This window comes from Sceloporus undulatus, chromosome 1 (assembly GCF_019175285.1).
Source record: "Sceloporus undulatus isolate JIND9_A2432 ecotype Alabama chromosome 1, SceUnd_v1.1, whole genome shotgun sequence".
Taxonomy (NCBI): Eukaryota; Metazoa; Chordata; class Lepidosauria; order Squamata; family Phrynosomatidae; genus Sceloporus; species Sceloporus undulatus.
The window spans coordinates 296,256,452-296,263,921 of record NC_056522.1 but is presented as its reverse complement, the minus strand read 5'-3'; the positions used below and the strand labels follow the sequence as shown (position 1 = coordinate 296,263,921).

Genomic DNA, 7,470 nt, shown 5'->3' with positions numbered 1-7,470 from the left:
AGCAACTGGATGTAATTAAGAAGAAAGAGTATGGATACAAGATGAGGAAAAAGGAAGTGCTACTGCAAAGAGAACCAGAAATATGCACTGAGTCACTGCTGAAAGAAAAGATCTTTATAAAAGTACTAAGACTGTACGATTTCATGGCATCAAAGAGGTGAACCAAATTACTACTAAGTTCACAGAAATACCAATAGGCATTGCTGCCTCTAAGTCCAGTAGCAAAATATTGAAACTGATTTCTGATAGAATTAGAAAAGATCAAACAAGAAAAAAGATGTTTCTTCATATTTGTCAGGGAATTAATGGCTACATGGTGCATAGATAGCATTTCTTTTAAAAAAAGACAACTTTATGGGCCTTAAGGTAGCAAATTGTAGGGTGCTTCTATAACCATTCTCTATTACCTATGTGTCTTTTATATATTATAGTCCAATTGTTTTATCAGGGTTCTCTCCAAAGGGCTTCACAACAAAGGGGTCTTGTGCCTTCAAATTGTTAAGATGATCCTAGGGCAAATCTATCAAAGGTTTTTCATGGCGAGGCTTGTTCAGAGTGGTTAGTCAATATGTTTCCATGACAAAGGGAATTCAAACTGTTCTCCCAAAGTCATAGTTCAACATTCAAACCATTATATCATGCTGTCCTTCCACAAAGAAATCTAAACAGTGGCAAATAATTTCAACCAGTTGCTTATATCAAACACTGGCAGGATACATACGGGCAGGGGAAGACGTCTTGGAGGTGTATTCTGCTGAATACGGAGCCTCCAGACCGCCCGCCCCGGGGGCGTGGCTAAGGTGTATGGGGCTTCCACATGGGGGGCAGTGAAGACGCCTCACCTGGGGCTGTTTCTGACCCGCAGTTTCCATACCGCCGCCTCGCAGGACGCTGCAAAGAGAGAGGCAGCTTCCGCACGGGCAGCCAAAAACGGGGCTTTTTTTTCTTTTGCCGGCTGGCGGATGCGCAGCTGCACAGCTGTGGCGCTCAGCACCGGCGGCAGAAAGCATATGTGCACATTTAAAGCGCCCAGGCCCCTTTAAACTTTTCCCCCTGCCCTGCCCAAGAACAATGGTGGTCTCCTGCCAGCTGGTGTTGGCATCCTTGTCCACTTGCACGTTGCTAGTGTCACCAGCATCATGGATGCCTCCTCTCCTTTGGTCCCCACGCTCTTGCTGAATCTGCAATGCACAGCCACAGCTGTCGCCGCTGCCACCGCTGTCCCCCTGCCATCCCCCATCACCTCCCTTGTACATATGTAAATATTTAAAGTTTTAGCTTTTTTTTATTGTTAGGTGAAAATGGCACAGGAATGTGTGTAGGGGTTCACTTTAAATTCCAAACTTTCCACAATTCTAGCAGCGCATGCGTACATGTTGCTCTAGGGTTAGGGTTAGGGTTACGAGCATTAAAATAGAGTGCAGCTGTGCTGCAGCTTCCACATCTGCATGACATCTGATGCTCTAATTAGAGCCTTGGTGCAAACTGCGCATGTTCCAGGACCCCGACTCATTATGCGACGCAGCAGACACGGAGCTTTTAAATGGGCAACTTAAATTAGCGGCGTAGCAATTCTGGCGTACCAGTGCAGCAGCTTATAGACAGAGCTGCGCAGTTGCGCAGCATATAGAAAAGAAGCGGGGAAAAGCGGCACCTTTTTAATGCCGCTTCTTCCCGCTTGGGGTGTGCGGGTGGAGTGTTCATGGCGGCATTCAGGTAAGGGCTGTCTGAAGGCTATACCTTCATGACATCATGAACACACCCCTTTTTGCCCGTCTGTATCCCGCCAATGTCTAGTTTTATCATATACAGTGGTACCCCGGGTTACGAATTTAATTCGTTCCGCGGCGCCGTTCGTAACCCGAAAGATTTCGCAACCCGAAAAAGCCATAGCCGCTAGCGCTGGAAAGCCGCGATTTCGTGCGAAAAAGCGCCGAAAAGCACCAAAAAAATTTTCGTAAGCCGGAAAAAAAAACGTAACCCGGAACAGTTTTTTCCTATCTAATTTTTTCGTATCCCGGAAATTTCGTAACGCGGTCATTTCGTATCCCGGGGTACCACTGTATACTATTTTTGATTTAAATACCATATATAAAACTTAATCTAAATGAGTCTGAAACCAGCTTTAAAATACTATTTGCAAGTCATTTTTTCCCTTTTTCTGCTTTATGAAAATGGGTTGGATCTCTGCTTTACTCATTGCTTGCCACTCATTTTCTCATAGAAACAAGAGTTTCAGGGTCATTGTATCACAAAAGAATCTCTTAAAGGAGTGACAGAATTTAACAATGACTTTTAATTTTAAGTACAGATGGATTGACTTACATTTTTAAAGGGAACAATCCTAAAACCACTACTGAATTCTCAGTGACCCTGAAACAAAGCTTTCCACATTGGTGTGGTTTCAACCATGATCTTTTGGGAAAGTTGTTTGTTGCATCATCATTTCACCATGGCACTACCTTTCTAGTGGTAGGATTGCATGCCCTGTGAGACAAGAGGCTGTGTTGATAGTAAGTAACAGTGCTGCTAGTAGGGGCTTCCATGTCAGACACGCTTTTGCTGAGGAGCCTGGCTGTATGTGCCAAACAGTACTGGGCAGCAGCAGTAGTGGGGGTGGGGGTGGCTCTGGTGAAGGATTTATCAGAGACAACGGCAGTGGCACCATATATAACACTGGTTAGTACTGTGCCAAAGGAAGACATGGTTAACAGTAAAAAGGGCTTTTTTGGTTATGTCTGTAGCAAAAGGAAAAAAGAAAATGGTAGGGCCAGTACGTGGAGAGATGGTGAAATGCTTGATCTGTTCCAAGACCTACTTGTTTTTTTAAATTTGTCCACAGAATCCTAAGCACTCTTCTCCAGCACCACATCTCAAGTGAATTTATTTTCCTTCTGTCTGCTTCCTTTACTTTCCAGCTCTCATATTCATATTTGGTGATGGGAAATACTATGGCTTGAACAATTCTAACTTTTGTGCTCAATTGTATATCTTTACTTTTCAGGAGCACCTCTAATTCTTTCATAGTTGCCTTTCCCATTCCTAATCTTATTTCTTGACTGCAGTCACCACTCCAATCTATATTTCATCCTAGGTACAGAAGCCTTTAACTATTTAGATCTCCTCATTGTCTAGCTTGAATATATATATCTCTTCTGTGGTCATAATTTTTGTTTTCTTCAGCATTAATCCTTCCTTTGCACTTTCCTCTTTAACCTTCCATATTAAACTTTCCAAGTCTGTGATGTCTTCTGCTATTAAGGTATTATCTGTGTACCTTAGGTTGTTGATATTCCTTCCTCCTATCATCATTCCTTCTTCTGATTCTAGCTCTACTCTTCTTATGATGCGAAGAGAGCCTTCTCCTCTGCACGTATTGCGTCTGCAGAGTCCCGTTCAGCAGAGCTGTTTAAGGTGGTGAGGGAAATGACGCAGGTGACCCCTGCGCCAAATCCCTTACTTAACCCGTCGACGGCCTGCTGTGACGCGTTTAACAACTTCTTTGCAGACAAAATCTCTCAGATAAGAGCCGACTTAGATGCCACAGTTGAAACAGAGTTGACAGGCGAGGCGTCCAGTGACTCCACCAATGTAGTTATACTGGATCAGCTCCAATCTGTGAGTACTGATGACGTGGACAAGCTGCTTGGTAAGGTGAGGAAGACAACTTGCCCTCTTGACCCTTGCCCATCATGGTTGGCCGTCCAGGGGGGGATGCATTGATGAGATTCCTCACGGATATCATCGGTGCATCCTTCAGGGAAGGACATGTTCCATCTTGTTTAAAGGAAGTGGCGGTTAGGCCGCTCCTGAAAAAACCTTCCCTAGACCCCCTGGATATGAGGAATTATAGGCCGGTGTCATTGCTGCCATTTTTGAGCAAGGTGATCGAGAGGGCGGTTGCCCTTCAGCTCCAAGCTGTCTTGGATGAAACCGATTATCTAGACCCATTTCAAACTGGCTTTAGGACAGGCTTTGGGGTTGAGACTGCCATGGTTGCCTTGACCGACGATCTGCATCTGAGCATTGACAGGGGGAGTGTGACCCTGTTGGTGCTCTTAGACCTCTCAGCGGCTTTTGATACTATAGATCACGGCATCCTCTTGGACTGCCTGAGGGGGTTAGGTATTGGGGGCACTGCTTTGCAGTGGTTCCGGTCCTTCCTCTCGGACAGGTCTCAGAGGGTGCTACTCGGGGACTGTAGCTCCAGTAAGAGGTACCTCACTTGTGGGGTTCCTCAGGGGGGGCTATTTTGTCCCCGATGTTATTTAACATCTATATGAAGCCGCTGGGTGAGATAATACGGAGTTATGGTGCTGGGTGTTATCAGTACGCTGATGACACCCAAATCTATTTCTCCGTATCTCGTTCGTCGGCCTCGAATTCCGATGACATCTCTTCTCTCAATGAGTGTCTTCAGGGAGTAATGGGCTGGATGAGGAAAAACAGATTGAAACTGAATCCAGACAAGACGGAGGTGCTCATGGTAGCGGCCCCGAAACCAAGAACTGGGTTGCAACCTCCAGTCCTGGATGGGGTCACACTCTCCTCCAGCGACTGTGTTCGCAGTCTGGGGATGCTCCTTGACTCGTCACTCCTGATGACAAATCAGGTAAATGCGACGGTCAGGAGTGCCTGTTATCAGCTTCGGCTGATACGCCAGCTGCGCCCTTTTCTGGAAGTAAGGGATCTTGAGACGGTTGTGCACGCGCTGGTGACCTCACGCTTGACTTCTGTAATGCACTCTACATGGGGCTACCCCTGTGCTTGACTCGGAAATTACAGCTGGTTCAAAACATGGCTGCCAGGCTTGTCTCAGGAACATCTAGGAGGGACCACATTACTCCGGTTTTGAGGTCCCTCCACTGGCTGCCTATCAGCTTCCGGGCCCAGTACAAGGTGTTGGTTATCACCTTTAAAGCCCTAAATGGCTTGGGTCCAAACTATCTTAGAGACCGCCTCCTCCCGTACAATCCTCTCCGCGCTCTCCGGTCCTCTGGGAGGAACTTACTACAGCCTTTAAAATCTAGGCTTGCGGCGACCTCCCAGAGGGCGTTCTCTGCTGTCGCCCCCAAACTCTGGAACGACCTGCCGGATGAGATCCGTCAGATAACATCATTAGACAGCTTTAAAAAAGCGGTCAAGACGGACCTCTTCCGGCAGGCCTTTCCAGATTAACCATCCCGGCCCAGGTTCCTGATTCCCTCATTCCTCCCATGGCCCCATTTTAGTGATGGTTGAGGATCAACAGAGGGATATCAGGGTTTTTAGTTTTTAATTGTTGTTTTTATGCATTGACATTGTGTTTTAATATGTTATACTGTTTAATACTGTCTTAAGGGGGAGAGGGATAAAGTGTTTTTAATTGTCATATTTTATATTTTACTGTTGTTAACCGCCCGGATTGGTTTGCCAGAGGGCGGTATATAAATAAATAAATGATGATGATGATGATGATGATGATGTTTTTGGCATATAAGCTGACCAAGTAGGGTGGTAGGCCTTGCCTGATCCCTTTGCCTGTTGGGAAACACACTGTTTCTCCGAATTCAGTTCTGACAGTGGCCTCTTGTCCTTGGAAGAGATTCCTCATCAGGACTATCAAATGTGGCGCTCCCATGTCTTTAAGTGCATTCCAAAGCTTTTCATGGTCTTTATAGTCAAATGCTTTGCTGCAGTCAATAAAACACATGCTGGAATTCTGGAATTCCCTGGCACTCTCCATTAGCCCTTGTATGTTTGCAGTGTCGTCCCTAGTGCCTCTTCCTTTCCTGAACCATACTTGGGCCTCTGGGATTTCTCTCTCCATATATGGTTGGAGTCTATGTTGCAAAATTTTGAGCATATTTTTGCTTGTGTTGGCTTTTTCAGTGTGAACTGCTGCAAAAGTTCAACTGGAATAACATCTGTTCCTGATTATTTGTGTTGGTTTTTTTGGCCATTTTTCTTATTGCAGCTTCTACCTCACTTTTTAGAATTTGGGGCTCATCTTCATATGGCTTTTAATTCCATTTGTTCTTCATTTTATCATCTCTTTCATATAACTATTCTGTGTATTGCATCCAACATCTTTTTATTCCTTCCTGATTTTGAATTACGTTATTTTAATTGTCATACAGCATCCTGGCCCTTGGTTTGAACTTTCCTTTGATTTCCTGGACTTTGTGGAATAGGTCTCTAGTTCTTCCTTTTTTATTGTTATCTTCTATTTCTCTACATTGGGTCATTGTAGTAGTTTTATTTTATCTTTTTGCACTGTTGTATTCATGGTTCTTAGTTTGTTTCTATCTCTCTTTTGTTCTTCCTTTCTTCTTTCCTGTACTGTTTGTCGTGTTTTATCTGTCATCCATGAATTTGGCCCTTTCTTTTTATCTATTGAAAGTGTCTGTTTGCATTCTTCTTTTATTATGTCCTTTTATTACATTCTATTATGGTTTTTATTATGTTTGTTTTATTTTATGTTTATTGTTTTATAAAGTTTTATAATGTCTTTATTATAGAATCAAAAACAATAGGCAGATTTGGATTAAGTAAAAGAAACAAAGCAGGTGAGCGTTTGATAGATTTTTTTAAAGCCAACAACCTATTCATTGCAAACATATTTTTCATACAGTCAAAAAGAAGGCTATACCCATGGACATTACCAGATGGCCAACACAAAAATCAAATAAGTTAAATAATCGGAAGTAAAAGATGGCAAAGCTCCATCCTGGTGGACAAGACTAGACCAGACACCAACTGTGACACAGATCACAAATTACTCATATCAAAAAATAAAACTCAAGAAGAAAACAAAACCAGTCATCATACCAAAATATCTAAACATATCAACAGAATTCATTGAGAATATAAGGAACAGATATGCACTACCAAGAGTAACAGACCAAGAACCAGAACTATGGACTGAAGCCAGAAACATAATACAAGAATGCAGACAAAAAAAATACCAAGTACAAAAAAAAGACATTGATAAGGCAACTAGGATATGTCTTTCATAGCGCTGCCATACTTTGAAGTCAGATTGACAGCAGTTAACAGCAACCATAATCATATTGTGTTATGATGTTATAAAGTGATATCTCTTATGCTGACGCAGTGGATTAACAATTTTTTGTGGGGTTTTTTGGGCTGTGTGGTCATGTTCTAGAAGAGTCTTCTAGGAAGAAACTCTTCTAGAACATGGCCACACAGCCTGAAAAAACCACAAAAAACTATGGATGCTGGTCATGAAAACTGTTGACTTCAGATTAGCATTTTTTCCCCTAGTGTGCCAGGAATCAGTATCATACATGTGCCCATTGGCTACATTATTTTTCTTTCTTGCAAACTCTGTGGACTACCACCAGTCCACAAAACATCACTTTGGGTAGCACTGCTGTAAATTGGTTTTGTTAAAATGAGAAACAGTACAGTACAGACATCTTTCTAATCTATAAAATAGCTCAGTGATGGCAAATTTTGATGGGTGGG

General features: G+C 43.2%; 1 protein-coding gene across 7 annotated transcripts in view; it reads left to right on the top strand.

The window, feature by feature from the left end:
• The window catches only part of LOC121928780 (golgin subfamily B member 1-like), a 231,752-nt gene that overhangs the window by 68,068 nt on the left and 156,214 nt on the right, over positions 1–7,470 (top strand). The window lies entirely within an intron of this gene.